This window comes from Thermobia domestica, chromosome 8 (genome assembly GCF_964235325.1).
Source record: "Thermobia domestica chromosome 8, izTheDome1.hap1.1, whole genome shotgun sequence".
NCBI lineage: Eukaryota > Metazoa > Arthropoda > Insecta > Zygentoma > Lepismatidae > Thermobia > Thermobia domestica.
The window spans coordinates 169105593-169130460 of record NC_137461.1 but is presented as its reverse complement, the minus strand read 5'-3'; positions in this window follow the sequence as shown (position 1 = coordinate 169130460).

Genomic DNA, 24868 nt, shown 5'->3' with positions numbered 1-24868 from the left:
TACTTATATAATATGTATATATTATAAAATTTCAACGTAATAAACGCAAGATTAGTTTTCTCAAATAAAGATTGCATGCACCGTTGAGAGCTCAAGAATAAGATTAATCTATGTTACGGCACTGGATATGTGCTTACGTAATGCATTACGACCTTATGAACTAGTATAAGAACAGAATGCACTTAAAATGAGACGCGAACTATGCGAAACATCGGACTTTGAATCTAACTTGTTTTGTGATCCAACTCGAAACCTCACATAACAAAGATGAGTGTAGTAGCTCCCACCACAAGGTTCAGGACGTTCGTGTTATAAAGTGTCAATTAAACATGGAGATGTGAAGCGGTAATAAAGCATTTCATCAATTTCAAACAAAATACGTATATTGTATTAAATAGTAATATTTTACCCTATTTGGTAAGATAATGAACGTTATATTCTGTTTTTAAAATTACAGTCAAAGCAGAATGTATTGAATAATGAGAAATTCTAAAGTTTTAATTTCGGTACGATTAAATACATTCGTGCTGCTATGTGTTGCGTTATCCGTTAGGAGGTATTGAACAATTCTGATTCAAAGGAAGGAAATAAACTACTGTGTAGTACTGGAGTTAATTTAATACAGTTTAATTGTATAGGCAGTTCTGAGGCTATATAAGACAACGTCTATTGCTGAAAGTGAAATATGGGTTCTATTAGGGTTTTAGGGTGATATACACACTGATCATTGAACCTGGAATAAAAGCATTAGCACTAGCAAATTAGCTATGAAGAGGTACAACATACCATAATTCTAAGTCAAAATGAAAGGAAAAAATGAGCGGAAACGACAGACTGTACGAGAATAATACTTTCATTATTTTAATTTCACACTATTTATTTCGAGACTTTCGAGACGAGACCGAGATTTAGTACTCGAGACCGAGACCGAGATCGAGACAAGCATCTGTCGACCGAGACGAGACCGAGACCGAGACTGTGATTTTTTACTCGAGACGAGACCGAGACCGTTATTAATCAACCGAGACGAGACCGAGACTGTACAAAGTCTCGTCTCGTCTCGTCTCGATACCATCCCTAAATTAAATATCACTTGCAATTAATATTAATTAAAATTCTAACTAATTTCGATCCATCACATGTGAAATGATATCAAACAGGAATAATAATAATAATAATAATAATAATAATAATAATAATAATAATAATAATAATAATAATAATAATAATAATAATAATTAATACACATAAAAATGAAATTAATTCTATTACTTCCACAAATAATCCTTTACTTACTACCTAAATGTAAATAAAAATTAACTATACGTAAATACATTTTGTACGCAAATTAGTCAAAAATAATGATATGCATAAATGAGATTAAAATAATTTACATTGGGTACTGTATGTATATTACAATTGTTATAAAAAGTTTAATTTCTATTTGCTGAGGCCTTCAGCCAATCCCTTAAGTCTCCGTGTTCACTTTCCAACAAATCAATTTCCGCCATTTTTGGTTCTTATAAGGGCTTTTTTTTAATTTTCTTCTTGTCTAGGATATCCAAACTTCTTTGCCATAATTAATTAATAGGTAGGCCCACTGTCCAGTACATCAGTTTATATCTTCCTAATATAGTGCGATGGTTCATTTAGACCTCCTAGTATTTGTTAAATATCATACTGTTGTTCCGCGGATAAAATCGAATTTAAACCATATGAAATGGGGAGCAGCCGTCTTTACAGTATACTTAACAATGTAACTTTCATTTGACAAACGGAATTGGATTTGCGGATATTTTGCGTTTTCGCAATATAGATGAATGAGCGTTTCCGTACGTCATATTTTCTAGCCACGTATCACCATCACACTACTCCAGTTTTCACTCTTATCTAACTTCAGTAGCAGTATTTTGTAATGTACCATTACAGTTGAGAGTAATGGCAACTTGTTTTTTACTCACCCTGTACTTAGTGATTTTTTAAATTCGATTTCCCGGTTTAATTACACGATATATTTATTCTCTTTACTTCAAATTAGATGTAATGAATCGAAAGGTCTCATTAGGAATCATATTTTCACGGAATAACATATTTATTTATATTTTGATTAATTGTAGATCCCATTTTCGCATATACAAGTTGAACAGTTACAAGGTTTACAATTCTGACGTCATACCGAAATATAGTTCCGCCATTGGATATAAATTTTCTTAATTTCAGACCAATGTAGAATTTGGCCAGGTAACTAACCTTTCTCTCACCCCCTCTCACTAGTCCATAGTCACTTTCAGATCCGGTTATACCTGGATTTCACCAATTTCTATTTGCTTTGTAATTTCCGCGGCTGAAAGATTTCGCCCTGATTGGAGGAATCCTCCTATCCCTGTCGTTTTTCGGCGCAATGTTATCATTCTTAGCAAGGACGATAAAACAAGCACAGCTCACGATGTGTATTGTCACATTTCGACTGGACAGGACCGATATTTAATGGAATTAAGGTAAAGTCCAATCTAATTTAATAGTTAAACACCGACAACGGCGTAGGAGCCCAAAAATCTTCATTTTTATTAAATGAACAGTTAATACTTCAACGAAAGATCAAATTCCGGATTTCTGTTTACAGGACGCCATGATGCTGTCATTTTAGAACAAACCGAATGGAAGCGTGATTTTACTTTTTTCTTTTTATAAAAAAACATAAAAATCAGTTAGGGATTAGGTGAAATACGACCTGGTTTCGTACATTCTATTTGTGTATATAGTAAATGTGATTTTCTTAAATTAATCAATAACTGCATGTATATAGTAGGTTTCATAGCCGTAACATTAATCATCATGATGGCAGCTTAAGCTAACTAAAAGGGCTCCTATTCATTTTCCGAATTGAACAATTTCTAGCGGGGGGATGGGTTAGATATTGTTTGTCTTAGGGCCTTTTCCCCTCTCAGGGGAAAGGTCCCTCAATAAACTTTGTTAAGGTGCCCCCAGGGCTTCAAACTCCAGTAAACATGTTTTAAATAATTGGCCAGGTCAATTGGACCTAGTGTTTACTCCTCATTTTGTCCTCCTAAAGTTCAATAGAGCCAACTTTATATACCGACAAGGAGTAATGTGTTTTAAGGTACTTGTCTTTAACATGCCTATAATAAATGGTGCTTGTTTAGTTAGTAGTATTTATGTGTAGTATTTATAGTGGTGTATGTAGTTAGTAGTTCTGAGTGATTGCTTGATTTTACTGTAAGGACAGTGTATTAAACATGCGTTAATTTAGTACCATTTGTCTAACTCGTAGTACACTAAACAAGAGTAAACATTATAGTTCTGATTAATAAGTGTAAAGGTATATTTTATTACACAGTAAATTATTAGTAGGGTATGAATGTATGTTTTAGGACACTTTTCCCCTTCCACCCCCTAACTGTCAAAAATTTATGAAGCCACCACTGACTATTGCACTTTAACACAGAAGGATAACCCAAAGTGAGATTGAATATGCTTTTCTGACATTTAAAATCAAACAAAAAATGACCTAACTATTTCAGATATTTTATATTTAATAAATCATGAAAAAGTGTGTAATTTGTGAAGAACTAAAACAATTCCAAGAGTTCGCTAGAAATGGAAACAAGAGGTCTGATAACTGTAAAAGATGTTATAGAGCAGAGAATCTCAATAAAGAAGTTGAACAGGATTTGCAATATTCTGGACCGTTGATAGATTATTCACTCTCATCAATAGAACGAGTGATGGAAATACATAATAAAATGTTAGAGCATGACTTTATAAAAATAATGTATCTTTTCTTTAAGGATATAGACACACGATTTAAGATTTTAAGACCAGCTACATTATCAGAATGTAAGTTTGTAGATCCAACATATAACCCCGTAGGTTTTACATTACCAGCACCACAAGTTATTTTATTTAAAGATATAATACGTGTTGGTTTCCCACCATATTTTACTAGAAGGAACGAAACTACATCTTGTTATAACTTAACTAATGAAAGAAATATTAAGATTAAATGTGTTGTATGTGGAATTCCTGCATATTATAATGAGAACTTTTGTTCCATATCCCATATAAAACTTCATGATTGGATACAAAAAAGATTGTCAGAATTTAAAGAAAAGGGGTATAATATCACTAACTACAAATCGCCACTAGATGACTAACATAATTACTAAGCATTTTCTTTGAATAATTTTTGCTTTAACATTAGTTGACTAACTCATTTCAGACATATTTTTAACCAGCGCAGAAGGAACCAACTAATTATACAAAGTTACACAGCGCAAAGTATTCCCATAACTACAATGCTAAAGTGAGATCGCATAGGCTTTTATGACATTTAAAATCAAAAATTTACATCTAAAATATTACAATGGATCCCTACACAAAATATATTTACTGCATCTTAATCTCCAGTTTCTAAGCTTTCATTTGACACTTGAATCATTAAAATCCGTCAAAAATTAACTTTAAAAAGTCGATGAGAAGAAATGTATAATAAAATAGCATTTACTGGAATAGGTGATCTGTCACTGATTCATTTGAACGATTCCAGTACCAGCACAGGACCGTCTAATCCGATTCTCTTTCCTTCTCCTCACATCAACATACATATATACACACTAGCAACTCTCTTCCTTCAACACAGCTTCTAGGTAGCAATCGTAAGAGGGCGCCGTATATCAATGACGCAGTCTCCTCCAGGGAGACAACGCAATACATGACGTCATTGAATCCGTGACGAAATATCTCTCGAGTCTCTTTCTCTCTTTCCTTCCCATCAGCAATCAATGATATGCAACACCATATATTGAATAAGTGAGTAACTGTTTGAATATGGTCACCTAACCGACAAATTTAGTTAAAACATCAATGTTCAAAAAAGAAAAAAGTCACTGTTGCCAACTCAATACTTTTTCGGAACGTTCCAGGATTTTAATTTTTCAAGATATCGCTTTAAAACATATAGGGATGAATTCACCCCATTACTAATAAATATGATAATTGTTAAAAGTGAGTTGGCAACACTGGCAGCCTCACCCCCAAATAACGTTAAAATTCAATAGCTCGGCCCCTAATTAACCGATTTCAAAAATTCAAACGGCAAATGAATACTAACAACATAACCAATTTTATAAAATGCATAAATGGTTGCATAACCCACAGGCTATTTTTCCCTTTTTCAATATCTCTACTTTCACTAAATTGAAAAAATAAAAAAACACTACCATAATTTAAAAAAAAATTTAAGACTTTTTTAAAGAATAACATTTTCCCGAAAACTCAAAAAAACCCGTAAAAAATTCCCGAAATTTCGAATTTGTTATAACTTCATCAAATATTAACCGATTTTCAAAATTCAAACGGCAATCAATAGGCAAATAAATTTAATATCTATCGAATGTTTTGTATGTTGCATAACTCTAAGGATATACTTAAAAAACTCAAATAAATCCCTTATTTATACATATATCTTTAAAATTCAAACGGCATTGTATTCTGTATACCCAAAGGTCTTAGTTTTTTATAGTCTTGATACTATAAAAACACTTATACACTTAAAACATACTTAAAATTACAAGTTTGGATATTGATAATGAAACCATAATAACACTTATACACTTAAAACATACTTAAAATTACAAGTTTTATTTTTGTTATTTTTTGGATTCATTTCTAAAGTAAAACTGATGTATTTTATAACCATTATCTAAATCTTTCAAACCCTCATACTTAACAAACAGCTTATACTTTTTCAAATCTTTCAACACTTGCTCAGTTTCGTCATTATATCTTTGCGGTAATAACGTTTTATATTTCTCATCTAAATGTACTAAAACTCTTTGACCATAACTCTGTTTGAATCAATTTCCATAATGTTATCTCGTACGCTTTATCTTTTTCTAACTCATCTATGCGAAGGAATCTCAATGCTTTAACGTCATTTTTTATTCAAATAAGTAGCCATAGCTTATTTATTATAAGGAAAATGTTCGTTTTATGAGAAATTCATAAAACCGATTTTTATTTACATACAGAAAATTTACATAAAATTTACATACAGAACTCAACAGTTGGATAATTATCTTTTAAACCAGTGTATTTGATTTTTATTCCATCTTTAACGATCTCATCAATCATTTTATCTGTTAAGTGTTTTGTAAATCTAGGTGGAAGAAAGACCTTAAACTCCTCACCTCAACTAAAATGCTCTTTCCAAACTTAGTTTTAATCTTTTTCATTTTCAGAATCTTATATTCTGTATTTAATTCTAATTCTCTTAATCCAATAACTTGTTTTTGCTCAAGACTTCCAAGTTTATTTAAAAGCTCAATATGACTCGACATCGTATTTATTATATAGAAAATCAATGAACACTCTTCAATTTTTATCTTCACCAAAAATATTTAATCATTTTTATCAATTTTGTTTATGGAAAAACTTCCATAAAACAATACAAACATATATTTAACTATCTAAAACTCTTCTACTACTTTCTCATTCTTGGGATCATATGTAAAGTTCTTTTGTCCAATTAAAATCGCATAGCATATAGTATCAGCAGCCACAGCTTTTGCAAAGTCTACTACAATCTTTATGTTTGTTCTCTCATTTACCGATACATTTTTCCTCTTACTACAATTAATCACATACATTGGTCTGTTATCTATAAACTCTTTAGGATCATAGTACATTTCGGTATTGCCACATGTTATTCTCTTAAATGCAGTATAATCTTCATACATCTTAAAATAATCCTTGTTAGCAATATCTAAGTTTCTTGATTCTTTTGGAAATACCTCATTCCTCCCATTCTTAACCCATTAGTGCCCAGAATTTCCCACTGGTATTTTGAAAAGTTTTTTCGCCTATTTGGTCTTACTAGTACTCTAAAATATATATTAGAATATTTTTGAAAAATATTTATGTTTTTTTCTTGTTTTTTTTAGCCCGGCAACTTAAGTTCCCAACAGGCAACATATTCAAAAAAAGGGAATATTTTGAAAAGTTACAATTTTCAAGGAGAAAATATACTGGAAAATCATAACTATCAAAATCAAATCAATCTTTCCTTTACAGACCCTCAATCCTTCCTTCTGGAGTCTTTCAAATCAATCCAGTTGCGTCTTTCTCTTCTAAACACATTGTACCCAAAAAACAGTGCTAATCCCGCATCAATATATTATACAAAGAAAATGCAACAATTCTATAACGAAACAGACCCCAAAGTTACTTTACGGTTACAACTAGCAATGCCAATCCATGAGTTTTTGCGCTATGACGAAAAATTGCCATGGCAACTTAAGTTGCCAAGGGGCAGTAATGGGTTAAGATAGATATTCTTTACCTTACAATGATCAAACTTACTTGCATCTGCTGTTTGTTTGCCACTTCTATCAGTTTGGAACATTACAACTACGAAATCAGGCATATCAAATTATCTAGAATTAAATTGAGTAGTAACATCAAACTCCAAGAAAGAACCTACAACAGTCTTCTGAACACATTGATAAGTATGGAATGAAAACATGATTTTAGGTTCTTTAAGAATATTCAACTTTAACTGGCTTTCATAATTAGATTCGTATTCAACAATAGGCATTCTTATCTCCATACTTTTTATTGTTATTTTTCCATCATGAGGAGCTGCTGCACCTGCTCCTGATCCAGTCCATTTGTACAAGACATCGTTATTGTTGTTAGCTTTTGTAAATGTTATTCTCAATCCACCTTTCCACATAACCTCTTTATAATCACTTAAAAAGCCTGGAATTAATCTTAATGGGTACAAAACACTAAAGTCCTTTCTTAGACCATGTTTATAATATGTTTCAAATCCTGCTTGTTTTAGATATTCAACTTCTGGTTTGGAAATCTTTAATGTTCCAATAGCTGTAGATGTTATTCCAGGTAGTTCAATCTTATCTATAACAACTCCATGCTTTCTAACCTCAATTTGAGAAAAGAAGAATGGTAAGAAGTTATCTACAAGTTTTATAGTATCATTTGCACCAAATGTTCCTCCAACTGATGCACCAACAACTTTAAAAGTCATATGACAATCTGCTTTGTGTGGATGTATAAAGCCATCCCCCACATCGAAATCAAACTCAATATCTTTGTTAGCTTCATTCAAATTATTAAATGTTCTTGTGTTAGCTTTAAAGCTCTGTAACTCGTAACTCTCAACACTATCCATTTATTATAAAGAAAATCTTGAAACAACGCTTTTATGGGATATACCCATAAAAGAATCATACATAATAACATTTAAAAACTTATAATCCCCATCCTAACTTAACCTTAGCATTCATAGCAGTACCAACCCCAAAAGCAGCTAATCGTTCACCAATTGACGCATCACTACTAAATGCTCTTTTCCATACTTTAGTTTCTAGTTCCTTATCTGCAATATGTCTTGACTCTGTATCTTTATTGTCTCTGTAGTATATATCGTGTTCTTTACAAGCCTCATCTAATGGGTTAATACCTTCATCACCTCTCTCTAACCTTTCTTGAAGCTTCGTAAAAGGCCCGCAAAATCTGAAGCCTGGTATATGTAACTCCGGTATCCCCTTCATGTTTAAAATCTTATTCATTAGTCCTTTTCTAAGTTTCTCATCATTCCAGAATCGTGGTGGTAATGTATTTAAGATCTTAATCAAATAACCTATACCTTTTGGATCATTAGGAATAAATTGTGAAAGCTTATTATTAATCATACTCACTATACCTACTTTCTCCTTATAAAAGTTATTATTACCAGCCTTTTCTTCTCCATCTATAACTATTAACCGATCAATTAACTTTCTCACATCATCCATCCATATATATTCTTTAGGTATCTCTGTATATTGTTTAATTCCTTCACCAGTCCTTTTAGGAGTTGGAGGTAAAGATGGTTTAATATAATTATCCCAAATAGGCTTGATAATATTAATGTACTTAGAACCTCTATTAGATGCTACTTTTTTATCTCGATTATATTTTTGGAAGGCAGCATCTGATTCTATTATTATTTCCTTGTACTGTTCAAAATCGTCATCATCATAATCTTCAATGGTTTTATTAGTATTCATTGTTAATAATTCCCAAGACCATCTGTTCCTTTATAAGTTTTACCATTAATTATCAAATAATCACCACTGACTTTAACTTCAGAATTTCCTATCTTATTTATTATTTTTCCATCTTCTTCTACAGTTCTTATTCCAAACACATTATCATTTCTTTTACTATAATATTTCGTTGCAATCTTACCAAATGACTGTGCTGTTGTTAAAGGCTCTACTCCTTCAACTTTGTCTTTAATTTGTTTTCTCATTTGTTTTATTTCTCCCGTTATAGGCGTATCATTACTACTTGGAGAACTATAATAAGTTATCTTTTTAGGTGTTTCTAGTAGACTAGGATCTATTGAAGCCGTCTTATGTACAACTGGAACAAGTTCAGTTATTAAATTTTTATTTTGTTCTGCTACTTCTTTGATCTCACTTCCCAAGTTTTGAATAGCATCAATTACAGGTTGTTCTTGTGTCTTAAATTTATCATATATACACCTGCTCTTTCTTTCTTCCAAGATTTGAAGCCCTTTATCAAGAACTCCTTTAACTTGATATTCTTATTAATATCTTTCTCATCCATTTATTATATAGAAAACGAACAAACGTCAATAAACGTCAAAGAACATCAATAAACGTGAAAAAAGTCAAACGTTTAAGAAATGTTTTATCTTGTTCCTATACTTACCATTGTTTACCTTCCTTGTCATATCAATTACTATAAAACCATAATCATCTTGCCAACATTTTGAACATATCTCTTTAAATATATCATAAGACATATCTCCTCCAATAAACTCACTATACACATGTTTAAGATTAGTATCATCTTGTCTGAATATGCATAGGGAGTTAACGTTATCTCTTATAAGCTGTTTAGGTACTTTTGAATATGTTTGTGCAAGATAAAAACAGTCTAAATGTCTCTGCCTACCTCTTGTAAAGTAATTTCTAATAGTATCTTGATTCTCTAAAAATGTAATCATCAAGCACAACGACAGAGTATTTTTCACATTCACCAATAGGTACAATAGAATCATTACCGCTTAAGAACGTTGCTATTTGCTTCTTAAACTTTATTTCTGCTTTTTCAAATCGATCTTTTAATTGTTCATACTTTGACTGATTCATGCTTTTAGAATATATATAGAAGTAATTATTGTTTAACCAACCTGCTGTAATAAGAAGTTAAATAATAGAAATGTTTTACCACACCCAGATGGACCCACTATAAGACATCGAATATCATCAGGTATAAGCTCTCCATTTCTTTTCTTAACTGTTGTTTCTTTTATCATCTCTTTTACATCCCAATTAATAGTTTTTTACTCATTTATTATAGAGAAAATCGTCTCTTTTATGATGTTATATCTTTAAGTTGTTCTCTAATCTTATGCAACGTATCTATATATATTCTTCATCCATTTCGCCATTTAATGTTATTATCATCTCTAACTGTTCTTTAAATGAGTTAATACAAGTGACAATGGTTTTATATATATCTCTTCTTTTGCTTATGTTTAACTTAGAAGACGAACCTGTTATTATAGCACTTCCAGTTGCAAGAGACATTGTTAATATTGAGTAAATTGTTACAGGTATAAAAATATTAATAAATCCAGTTGTTGCAGAAAGTATAACCGACAACGTGATCAAAGTGTAGTATGCATATTTAACAATTCGTAGTTTTCTCTTTTTCTTCTTTAAACTGTATTCTAACTTTTGAATGACATCTTCTATTAACTTGATTACTTTCTCTCTTGGAATATCTCTAGGTAAATCAAACTCATTCATTTATTATATAATAAATGGCTAAAGTATTTAAGTTAACGAGTGATACTTCTGTTTTAAAGAAGAAACTCCATTACGAATTAGACAACAGTAGCAACTATTTAAGTATAGGACTAGTTGGGTTTTACACAACATACTTAACTCCAAACATAACAACAGAAAAAAACAGTTTCTCGTATGGTGATAGACAAGTTTTTATACCAGAAGGGCAATATAATTTAAAATCATTTAATGAGTATTTAAAATCTCAATCCATCAACATAACATTATCAGAAGATCATTTAAGAAATAGAGTTAAAATAGAAACTGATAGTAATGATGTTACAATTGGGGGTATAGGTACAGTCCTCGGGTTTAATGTTCTTGAAGTTTTAGAAAAAAACAAAACACATATTGGAAGTAAGTTGCCAAAGTTTCATCCGTTTGATACTATAAATGTTCACTGTAATATAGCAGATGGTATGTTTGTTAAAGATACAGAATACACACATAGAGAAACAGGAATTATAACATCATTTAAAACAGATGCTGAGTTTAAACATAGTATTATTTATGAGCCTACTTATCCATTATTTTTCCCTATATCTAAAGACAAGGTTGATAATTTTGTGATAAGGATAACAGATGAGAATGATTCCTTAATTGATTTTGGTGGAGCTACAACAACTGTACTTTTACAAACTAAAATTTTCTCTTAAATAAATAGGAAGATGTGTTCTATTAAAGGTTGTATGTTTAGTGTTCCTTACAACGAACTAAAGGATTTAAATATCGATCATGTATTAACAAAGAAACAACTTAGTGATAAATCTAAGAAAATTAAAGAAGGTAAAGGAATGGATTTAACTTTAACTACTGCACAAATGAAAAAGATTAAGAAAGAGGATATGGGTGGTTTTATTTTTACAATTCCAGCCATTTTAGCAGCTTATGTGCAGTCGGTTCATTAGCAGGTGGTGCAGCAGCGATTACTAAAACTATACTTGATGCTAAGAAGAATAAACAAGAACTTGAAGAACAAAAAAGGCACAATATGGCTATGGAAGAAAAGCAGGGAGCAGGTAAACCAAAGAAGTCAAAAAACTAAAACCATTGACCAACTTCGATATAGAGAGGTTGGTTAAAGAATTAAAGATAAAACGATTTAGAGGTGTATTTATGAGTGATGAACTTCCACAAAAACCCTATATGAGTGTGATGTAGTTAACCTCGATAAATCAGAAAATATTGGTACTCATTGGATATGCTATTGGAAAAATAACAACATAAAGTACGTGTTCGATTCTTATGGCGGTGTTCCTCCTAAGCAGCTAGTACAATATCTTGGTATCAAAAACTTATTTTACAATGACGAACGAATACAAGACTTTAATTCAGTTATATGTGATCATCTTTGTGTTAAGGTTTTAAATCTTCTAAATCAAGGGTATTCTTTTAGTGATGTTATGTATATGATTAAAAATGATTAAATATTATTAAATTTAAGTACTTTTATGGTTTATATCCATAAAAGTTTTGTTTTAAGATAAATATGGAAGCTATACACAATAGATTTTTAGATTATTTTGAGAAGCATGAGGATGAACTAGATGCACTAGTTAAATATAAATTTAATTGGTATTTTCGGGATGTTAGTAAGATAGACATAAAAGATAAAAACAACGTATATAATGTTACTGGTTTATGGAAAATGTTAATACCTAAATTTTTGTATACGGAAGAAGAGTTGACAAAGTTATATCCAATAATTACCTTAAAGGACATGTTGTCAAATTATAGTTCTAGACCATTAAAATGCAGTAATTGTGCTAGTAAGTCATTAACAAAAAGTATGAGCAGTTACATTTGTGATGATTGTTTTGTAGCGAATGGTTTTGTTTACAGTACTAGTGAAGGAATGAGAGCTGCTTGTGTGAGAAAACCATGGTATGATACTATAAAAAGATTTAAGTTACAGTTATCTCGTTTGCAAGCTTTACAGGATAGAATTATTCCTGAAGATGTGTTAAAGGTGTTAAATGATGAATTTAGAGATATATCAAAAGATTTAATATCAACAAAAGATGTTCTAGAAGTACTAAAGAAAAACAAATACACAAAATATTATGATGATGTTTATTTAATATACTATCACCTTACCGATCAAAAACCATTAAACTTACGACATATGGAAGAAACACTTATAAATGATTTCGAAAACTTATACGAAACCTTTCAAGAACTGTATCCAAAAAGAGTATTGTTTATTAACTTAAAGCTGTTGAAAAAGCACGATGTTCATGTTGATATTGATTTTAAACACTCATCTAAACAAATAGAGATGTTAAAGAAATGTTTTGAAAAATTAGAATGGGCATTTTCTGTATAATAAATGAGTATGGATATATTTGGTAATGTTAAAGATAGAAAAGGTGATATTGATATTAGTGAAGAAAAATTAAAATTGTTGGAGAATTTAAATGATGTTGTTAGCGTAAGTCAACTTAGATCAATAGAAGCCCAATTAGAGAACGATAGAAAACAATTTGAAGATGAATTAGAAACGTTACAAGACATACATAAAGAAAGAAGATTTTCAAAAGGATAAAATGGATACTACTAAATTGATTATGCAGAAAGAAACTATACCCTTTTTATGTCGATTGAGAACTAAGAATGTTAAGGAGCCAATCTTTAAAATATTCAATCTTTCTAATGGTTACACATTTCTCTATAATGGGAAAATAATGCATATGGAATTAAGTTTGGATAAATACTTTCTAGAGATATATTTAGGTGATACTTTGATCGAAAATGTACCTTTTAACTTTAACAAGAATGATATAATTACAATTAAACCAAATGAAAATGCAGCTATGGAAGAAGGTAAATTATTGTTTGTTGTAATGTACATAGAAAGAGAACTTTCCTAAGGACGTTTGCTATATAATAAATATGGATATTTTTGGTAACACTAAAAGTATAAAAGAAGAATCTAGAGAAGTTTTTACATCCTGGGTTGATTTTAAGAACAAAAGATTGGTTAATGTATCTAATGCTATCGATAAACAAGATGTTGTAACATTAGAACAGCTTGAATCAGTGAAAGAAGAGTTTAATTTACTTATACGAAAAGAAATTGTTGAAGTTCCATGTCGATTGGCAGAAGATGATCTTAGGAAACCAGCCTTTTTTTGTATATAATTTAGCTGCCGCCTACAAATTTCTTTATAGAGGTAGGCTAATGCATATAGAATCAAGTCTTAATAAACATCTTATAGACTTATTTTTAAATGACGCTTTAGTTGAAAGTTTTCCATTACACTTTAATATAAATGATCAGTTAACAATTAGACCATCCAAAGATTCTGAATTGAAAGAAGGTAAATTATTATTGCTTAATATGTGTATAGAAATAGAAGATGAAGGTGAAAACGAATCAAGTGATGATGATGATAATGTTAAAAGTATAGTAGTAGGTAGTGATAAATTTTAATTTTTTTGTTGATTTTCTATACAATAAATAATGATGATGTATTGTGTTAAATGTAAGAAATTAACAGATACGGAGAAAGATACCATTAGAATTGAACAAACAAAGAATGGAAGATATTTAAAGAAAGGCATTTGTTCTGTATGTGGTGTTACTAAAACTCAATTCGTTAAAAAGAATGATTGACTAGAAGAAGGTAAAGGTGTTAGAGAAGACATTATAGAAGAAATTCACAAACCATCTAGAGAAAACTTTGACAGATTAAGTGTAGTTATAAAATTTATCGATGATCTTTGGCAAGCTGATCTTGTTGAAATGGATAGTGGAGTATTAAAAGGTGTTTCCAAATTAAATAAAGGTTATAAGTATCTGCTAACGATTATAGATGTGTTCTCGAAATATGCGTTTGCTGTTCCTGTTAAAGATAAGAGTGGTACAAATGTTACAGAAGCATTCGAATCCATATTAAAAACAAGAAAACCTAGTAACTTACAAACTGATCAAGGTAAAGAGTTTTACAATAAAGAGTTTAAGATGTTAATGGAGGAAAATAAGATTAATCATTACTCAACCTATAGTGGTAAGAAAGCTTCTGTTGTTGAGAGGTTTAATAGAACACTTAAACAGAACATGTGGAAAAGGTTCACAACACAAGGAAATTATAAATGGATAGAAATATTATCAACATTGGTTAGTGAGTATAATAATAGAGTACATAGAACAATTGGTTTAAAGCCTATAGAAGTTAATAAGAAGAATGAGCGAACAATATTGGAGAAAGTGTATCAAAAAGAATATAAGCGTGTTAAACCCAAATACAAATTAGGTGATCATGTTCGTAAAAGTAAATCGAAAGGGTTATTTGAGAAAGGATATACACCTAATTGGTCTACAGAAGTATTTGTTATTAGTGAAGTTATTCCATATAATCCGCCTACATATAGAATTAAAGATTTAGAAGAAGAGGATGTACAAGGTAGATTGTACGAACCAGAACTATTAAAGACGAAACATAAAGATGAATACTTGGTGGAAAAGGTGTTGAGAAAGAAAGGTGATAAAGTATATGTTAAATGGCTAGGTTTTGATGATTCACATAATAGTTGGATAGATAAAAGTAATGTTGTAGTGTAAATATAAATGTTGTCTTTTATGGTTATTATTCCATAAAAGGCTAGTATTTTATAATAACAAACTAAGTGGACCGAATTCGGGCTACTTTGAAAATTCATCTTACACAGTAATGAAACGTTACTCTTCACCATGGATGTTTAACTGGAGCAGATATGCTTCGGTAAAAATATTGATTTTCTATATAATAAATATGAGTACTATGGATAGTTTACCTAGTTTAAACGATATTTGCTATGAACAGATTAAAGACAATTATTGGTATGGTATTTTTGGTGATTTCAAGTTGATTATAGATAAGAGTACAGGATACTCTAACGCTACTAAGTTGTGTCAAGATGGTGGGAAAAGATTTGATAATTGGCTGAAAAATAAAGAATCAAAAGAACTAATAGAGTATATTTCATCTACTATAATAATAGGAGATGAAATTATCAAAACAATAACAGGAGGTAAAGGAAAGATATGGGATGAAATAAGAGGAACGTATGTATGTAAGGAATTGATTTTAGATATATCTAGATGGATTTCTCCTATGTTTTGTCTTAAATGTAATCAAATCATTATCAATTACTTCGTTAAAGACTTTCAACAGCTATACCTGACTAACAACGATCAACTTCAAACAAGACTACAAGAAATAGAACAACAAATGAATGAATTACGTATAAACAATGAGAAACAAGAAAAAGAAATAAATCATCTTAAAACAATCGCAGCACCATATACAAACGATAATTCAAAAGATAATTGTCTAATCATATACAAGAAGAACAAACTTAATGATCCTTTCCCTTATTATGCTATCAGATGCCAAAAGAGAAGCCTATATAAGCCTCTAAATGAAGCAGAAGAAAAATATCCGAATCATGTAATAATATACGAAAAGTTTAGAGATCCTAATAGTATTAAGCTATTCAACCTAATGCAGCAAGAACTAGATATTCGTAAAGGTAAAAGTAATGAGTTTTGGACACCCCTATCAGAAGAAGAATTGATTAACAGTATAGATCGCTTGTATGATAGGTTATTATCTGATAATTAAGGTTACGACTTTTATAATATAATAATTAAGGCTACAACTTTTATGATATAATAATCATAAAAGTTAATTAGTTAAACATTAAACAAACCATCTGTTGTAACATCGAATGCTAAATTCAATATACCAACTAAATCAGGATTTTTATGGTATTTTCTTATTATAACTCTCCAATCTACGTAATGTCTAAATAAATATATAAACTCTACAGAGAGGTGTTGATAAATTGAAATGTTATGCCAATGAACTCTGTCTTTGAACTCTGCAATAAATCCTTCTGTTAAATTTTGAAACAATGAAATTATTTCCCAATCTACTTTATCAGCGTAATCTCTTATAAGGTTTTCTGATAATTGTTGAGTTCCAGATAAGCGCCCCCAAGAAACTTTATCTGCATGTTCTCGTATAAAGGCTTCAGAGAGTTTGTTTCCATAAGATATAGCATCAAAATCAACTTTATCTATAAACTCATTAATAAATTCTTCAGATAGGTTTTGATTATACGATACTTCTTTCCAATCAACTCTATCTGCAAATTCTCTTATAAAGTCTTCTGATAAGTCTTGGCTTCCTGAAATAATCTCCCAATCAACTTTATCAGCTAATTCTCTTATAAACTCTTCCGATAACTTTTTCCATGAACATATTTCACTCAAATTAACTTTCTGCAGATATTTACGTATGAAGTCTTCTGTAATGTGATCATAGTTATATTCCTCCTCATAATCATCGTAACCTATAGATAACCATTGTTCATTAGTCAGTGAATCTAATATCTCATCAGACAAGTTCATAACGTTTGTATAGAGAATGTTTTGTATAAAAAATGAGTTCTTTTCTTTATTGGCTTTCTTGAACAAATGATCTAACATACCTATGGACACGCTAAAATTTATTTTGTCTTCATCATTATAACCACCAATATCTAAATGTTTACATACACAATCAAATATAGGTTTGTAAGATAATATTTCCTTAGCACTAGTCATATTCACCTGCTCGTTTTTATTCTTAGGTTTTTTAAATTTATCTCATTTTTGTTGGTTTTCTATATAACAAATATGGAGAAAGAATTTGATTTATTACATGATAGACTTAAACTAACTCATCATGATCCTAAACTCTTAGCAGCACTACTAGAGAAGCAAATACTGTTAAAGGAAAAAGAATTATTAATAATGCAACAAAAACATCTGAATTGAGTAGTGATGATGAATATAAATATGGTAGTGATGATTATGCTGATGATGAGTAAGTTTACAAAAATGATTTAATTTTAATATGTGTATATGTGACTTTGATGGGTTATTCTCATCAAAGTCGTGTTCTAATACAACGCGTAATATGTAGACAATGGCAGGAGTGTACAATGTTAAGCGTTGTATTAGGATATATGGAAGTAAAAATAGTACAAAAATGAACAGAAATAATCCGGCGAAGATAAAAATTGAGTATAGTAAGATTTTCTATATAGTAAATAAGATGAGTAATTATAGTAGATTTACTGTAGTAGAGTTAAGGCAACAATGTAAAGAGAGGGGAATCAGAAGATATTCCCGATTAAGAAAACATGAACTAATAAACCTTCTTAACCTTTAGATACACTTGGTGGGTCAAATTGACCCGGTACCTGTTTCTTTTGTTTTTCTAAACGAGTCAATGATGTTTTTATAAAACCAGTCTTTGTGACATCTCATATTCATCTTTTGTCTACTATACCTGATATTTAGTTTTTTAGTACCACCAAATATGGAGTAGGGGAAAACTGATTTCTCTCTTTGCTCCGTAATTACCTTTGGTGGGTCAAATTGACCCGTAATTTAGTTTGCTTTATTTTCAGTAATATATTTCACTTTCGAACACTTGTATTCTCTAAGGCAACATAAGGCCAAAAATGCGGAAATGAAGAGACGAAGAAGAAGAAGATGATGAAAGAAGAAGAAGAAGAAGAAGAAAAAAGAAGAAAGAAGAAAAAGAAGAAGAAGAAGAAAATATTTTTCTGTGAATTTGATTTGTTGAAAATTGTTGTCAGCTTGTGTATTCGTGCGTCTATTTGTGAGGTGAAATTTAGACTGTGGAAATGAGCGGACTTTCAGATGAGGCTATAAGAGATGAACTTCTGTTAGATGCAAGTGAGGATGACGATAGTGACACGGAAGATACTGGACAGCTACAGGCAGAAAGTGTAACTGTTATTCCCGAGAGTAATGAAGAGGATTCCTATAATGAAAGTGAATCTACGGACGACAGTGAAAGTGAAACTACTAAAGATGTGCCCATTCCCTCTTGTAGTCATGATATAAACGGTCGATATATTTCTAAAGACGGTACTATTTGGAACACGAATCCCCGTACTTCAAGTCAAACCCTTGTACATAATGTTGTAAGACATAATCCTGGACCTGTCAAAAACATTCATCTAGCTTCACCTAAAGCTGCGTTTGATATGTTCTTTTCACCAGACTTGTTGGAAGAAATTAGACTGTGTACAAATCTAGAAGGCAAACGCGTTACTCGAGAAAAAAGAACTACGTGGAAAGAAGTTGATATGGTGGAACTTACTGCTTTTCTTGGATTACTTCTTCTTACTGGCCTAGAAAGAAATTGGGATGTACCGGTAAAAGAATTGTTTCTTGACATGTATGCAAATCCACTTTATCGAGCTACCATGTCGGTAAACAGATTCTTGAATATACTGCGAGTAATGAGATTTGATGACAAGCGTACATGGGATACTAGGCTAAAAACTGACCGCCTTGCTGCCATAAGTTTCGTATGGGATATGTTCATGACGAATTGCTCCGAAGCTATGATTCCAGACATTTATCTAACCATTGATGAACAGTTGCTGCCATACAGAGGTTGATGTAGTTTTATTCAGTATATGCCCCAAAAGCCAGGGAAATACGGAATCAAAATATTCTGGATGTGTTCTGCTAAATCTGGTTATGCATACATTGGAATGGTGTACACAGGTCGCAAACCTGGGGAGCAAGTACAAACTAACCTATCACAATATGTTGTTCTAAAGCTATCTGAATCTTTGAAGAACTTTTCAGGGAGAAATATTACAACAGACAATTATTTCACAAGTTTATCTCTTGCTAAAGAGTTGTTACGTAATAAGATTTCTTTAGTTGGAACAATTAGGAAACACAGGAGGGAAGTGCCTACACTTATGCTACCAGCTAAAAATCGACAAATTTATTCGTCTGAATTTGTTTTCATTCCACAAGCGACAATGGTCAGTTTTGTAACGAAGAAAAATAAAGCTGTTATTTTATTATCTTCTATGCATGGAGATGCTTCAATAGATTCTGAAAGTGCCAAAAAAAAGCCAGAAATAATAACATTTTATAACAAAACTAAGGGTGGTGTCAATACTATGGATAAATTGGTACGCACATACACAACAAAGAGGCAAACCAGGCGGTGGCCTATGACCTTGTTTTTCAACATGCTAGATGTCGGAGGAAATAACGCATATATAACGTACATAGCTTGCAATCCTGATTACGAAGGAAATGCTACTAACCGCCGCAGAAAATTCCTGAAAGAGCTTGTGCATGACATGTTGGAACCTCAGATGGAAAGGCGTGTGCTGATTCCTGACTTGAAGAGGAGTGTAGTGGATGCTTTGAGGAGATGTGGTATAACACGAGGACCACAAGAAGACCGTGCCGGAATTTCAAGGAAAAGGAAGCGATGCTCAGTTTTTCCTACGTCAGCGGATAAGAAAACGTCTACTGTCTGCTATAAATGTCAAAGATTCATCTGCACAGTTCATACTGTGTCTTTGTGTGAAGATTGTGCGTAGGGTGAGAATGTAGAGTACTTCTGTAGTGAAAGTACGTTATTACTTGTTGCTAATAATTTCTAATAGCATTAAAATTCACCTTTGTACAACATGTTACGATATTAATAATGAAATATTATTTTGAATTGCAATCAATAGTGTATTTTTACTACAATAACATGCCTATGAACAAGTAGACATTTCCTTGTACAAATAATCCCTTGTACAACCTTCAAGCACATTACGACCGTGTGAGAAAATAGCGATGAAGCAAACAAATTCTGAATAAAAATTCCAACTTCTTTTATTACACTAGTAAACCTGTGAACAGGTACACATATGCCCTTGTACAAATAAGTTCTTGTACACATAAGCCCTTGTACAAACTTCAAGCACATTAGAACCATGTGAGAAACTAGGGATATAGCAAACATCATTTCCGAAGCAAAATCTCCAATTTCCTAAAGATTAAACATCAAAAAGAGCACCGGGTCATTTTGACCCACCAAGTGTAATTACGTATGGAAAATTGCCAAGTGAATCTAAGGGTTAAACAATATGATGATGAACAAAGCAGAAAACAGATTAGAAATATATTCCCATTTAAACAAGAAGTAATTGAAGAACCGAAACCAACACGTATACCAATTAAGATAGAATTAGAAGAAACAGCACTCAAGAAGCGTTTACAAACCATTAAAGTTGAAAACACAGGAGGATATAAAGACCCAATAAAATTTTTAGATACAAGTGGAAGAGTTGCTATTAACAAAATCAAAGAAGAATTAAAATTTCACCCTGTTAAAGTAAATCTCGTTTTCATTTGTGACTATATTAAAGATAAAGAAATACAAGAGCGCAATTTCAAAACATCAAACGAGAGAATATTAGAATCAACTGACTTAAATGAATATATACATCATGCAAAACAAAAACTTTGTAGAGAAATGGAAGAGTTTGAAGGTAGAGGATCAGGATGGACATTACACCAAATTAAATACTTACAAATCAGATTAAACAAGTATGTACCATTAAGAGCTTCTTCCTATATTGAACTTCCTAAACCAATTAAAGATAAGAAAGCAGTGATTAATGTTAAAAATAAAGACAATAAATGTTTCTTGTATTCTATTGCAAGTTACTTAAAACCTGTTGAAACACATCCTGAAAGACCTTCACATTATAAACAGCTTGTTAATGAGTTGCAAAAGAAGTATTGTGATAACATTGAATTTCCTGTACAATTAAAAGATATTCCAAAATTTGAAAGAACAAGTAATATCTCCATCAATGTTTACAGCTATGACAAGAACTATAATGTATATCCACTTCAAATCACAAAAAATAAGCAGGAAACTCATATCAATTTATTATATGTAAAAGATGAAAAAACAGTCATTTTTGTTGGATAAAAGACTTATCACGATTAATAAGAAGTCAAGTGACAAAACATACTGAGAAGTTATACTTTTGTGATAGATGTTTAACGAGACATTTTAGAAATGAGAAGCAATTACAGAATCATGAGCTATATTGTAAAGAGCATGAGGCTGTTAGAATAGAACTTCCAAAACCATACGACAATCAAATAGTTTCAAAACTATAATCGATCATTAAGAGTTCCATTTGTCATATTTGCCGACTTTGAATGTATCTTATGTAAGTTAAGAATAGAGCATAATTGTAGAAAAACAGTAAAATATCAAAAGCATGAACCAATGAGTTTTTGTTACTATGTCAAATATTCAAATGGGAACTATAAAGCCCCTGTTAGTTATATAGGTCCAGATGCTGCGAAAGTATTTATTGAAATGTTACAAAAAGAAGCAATAGAAATTATGGAAATATATAACAGGGTAGTTGATATGACTCCGCTTAGTGAGGAGGAAATAGAAGCTTATAACAGTTCAAATACTTGTCATATATGTGAGAAAAACTTAAATGACTTACCACCAGCTGTTGAGAAAAAAATAAATATATTAAAGGGGAAAATACAGTTCTATAAGGATAGAGATGATATGAGTGAAAAAATAAAAGAATGGAAGCATGACTTAAAAAAGTGTTTGTATAAGATAAATAAAAATAAAGCAAAAGTAAGAGATCATGATCATTTAACTGGAAAGTTTAGAGGTACAGATCACACTTATTGCAATTTAAACTATAAAAATCCTAACTTTATTCCTGTATTTCTTCACAACTTAACTGGCTATGATACTCATTTGTTTATTAAGGAGTTAGCTTATGATACACAGAAAATTAAACTGATCGCTAATAATGAGGAAAGGTACATAACATGAAAAATATATAAAAGCAGGACCAGAAAAAGATGGAATAAGTTTAAGATTTGTTGATTCATTTAGATTTATGCCAAAGAGTTTAGCAGAGTTAACTAGTAATTTAAAACCAGAACAATTTCGAGAAACATTAAAGTTTTTCCCGATTGATAAACTTGATCTAGTTAATACTAAAGTGATTATCCATTTGAGTTTGTTGATTCATTTGAAAAATTAGAAGAACCCGTTCCACTATCTCCAGACAAATTTACAAACAGTTTAACAGGAGAAAAAATGTCCTGAACGTCATAAGCTTCATGTTCGAGTTTGTAAAGAATTCGATCTGAAGTTAGTGAGGGACTTAACTTGAACATTATAACAAAACAGATGTTCTTCAGTTAACAGATATATTTGAAAACTTTAGAGATGTGTGTTTAAAGGCATATGGATTAGATCCTGCTTGGTATTACACAGCACCGGGCCTATCGTGGGATGCAATGTTAAAGATGACTAAAATTAACTTAGAAATGTTAACTGATTATGATAAAATGCTAATGTTAGAAAAGGGTATACGAGGAGGAATCTCACAATGTAGTAAAAGATATGTAAAAGCTAACAACAAATATATGCAAGATTATAATAAAGATGAGTGTTCAACATACTTAGCATATCTAGACGCAAATAACTTATATGGATGGGCAATGAGTCAATACATGCCCTATAAAGACTAAGTGGATTAAACCTGTAATACTCCTGCTCTGGCAAGCATCCGATGTCTTACTTGTGTGGTGCAGACGCGCGTCAATCCGTATGGTGTTTTCTGGATCCATCATATTTGCAACCCAATCACAAGTATTTAACCTTCAGCTGCCGATATCGCAGGTATGCGCAACTGTCAAAATTGAAGATGCAGTGTCGTCCTTCGGGCTTAGTCTCCATCCGCGAAGAAGTGAGCATCTGTGGCCCAGTGGATACGCCACCCCATTTTCCTAAAATGGGGAAAATTCTTGGTTCGCGGTAATGACGTGAGTACATGGAAGCAAAAATACAAATCACAACGCGAGGTGAGACTTATGTGTAATCCTCACGTATTTTCATAATTTAAAAAAAAATACAGATCTAAATAATTAATAAATACAGAAAACCTTTAATCATGACTTTCTAGGAATATACAAATGAAAGTTCGAGTATACAATTCTTCAATTTACATTTTGTATTCTGATTGGTATCGAAACCCGAGAATACCACAAATCATACATAACATAATACTTGTCATAACATCGTACTATTGAAGACCATTTGTTAACAGGTAAGTATTGTATTTAATTCAGAGTACGATTTTGGAAATGTTAGGCGTAAGATAAATAGTAAAACTTCATACATAGATATACTTGTGTTTACATATTTTAGCTGATATTTTATATTTTATTGTTGTTCTAGTCTAAATAGTTAGTTTTAGAGTTCCTGGATATCTTCGTTATAGATGATTATGATGATGCCCTGTTGTCGGTAAGTACCACATTTATTTCTTTTTTTTTTACATTAGATATTATTATTATTATTATTATCAAACTTATTTTATATTTTTTTATTACTATTTAAATTATTTTATAACATTTAAACTTCCGTAGTTATACATTCGCTTCATTTCCGTTCCATGTTTCTTCGTAGCAATGCTTATAGTTCCTATGTTTACATTATTTTGCTTTAGTGCATCATATAATTGTCTAATATTTATTTTTTCTTCATTTTAATCATTAGCAATGGCAGCAGTACCGGTTATACAGAAGACATCTTCAATATGTAGACACCAGGTTGATCAAATAACAGATAACATCCTACATCTCTCAGATTGATGATTGAACAGAATATAAAATGTAAAACACATATCTATGATGTATATTATGTTAAAATATAGTAGATGCATATTTTGTCTTGTATTTGAAAATTTTTGAAGTACGTATTCTACAGCTAAAACGGCCTGAATATTATAAATTGATTGTTTAAGAGGATACATGAAATTTGGATAAGGTTTGTCAAGATATTTATTATGTTCAGAAATTCATAATGTTGGTTATTCCTGGTGGCAAATTTTACTGTTATGCACCCCTTCCATAGTACTACACAGTGTAGGTTATATTATTTCAATTGTAGGCTCGGTTTCTGCAACAGGACATTTCCTAACAGGAACTGAGCCAAAGTTTGGCCCGGCGTCAACGGAGTCGCCACCCTCACACATAATGGTTCGGGAAATCAATCAGAATAAACAGGATCTCGACGACATGTGGA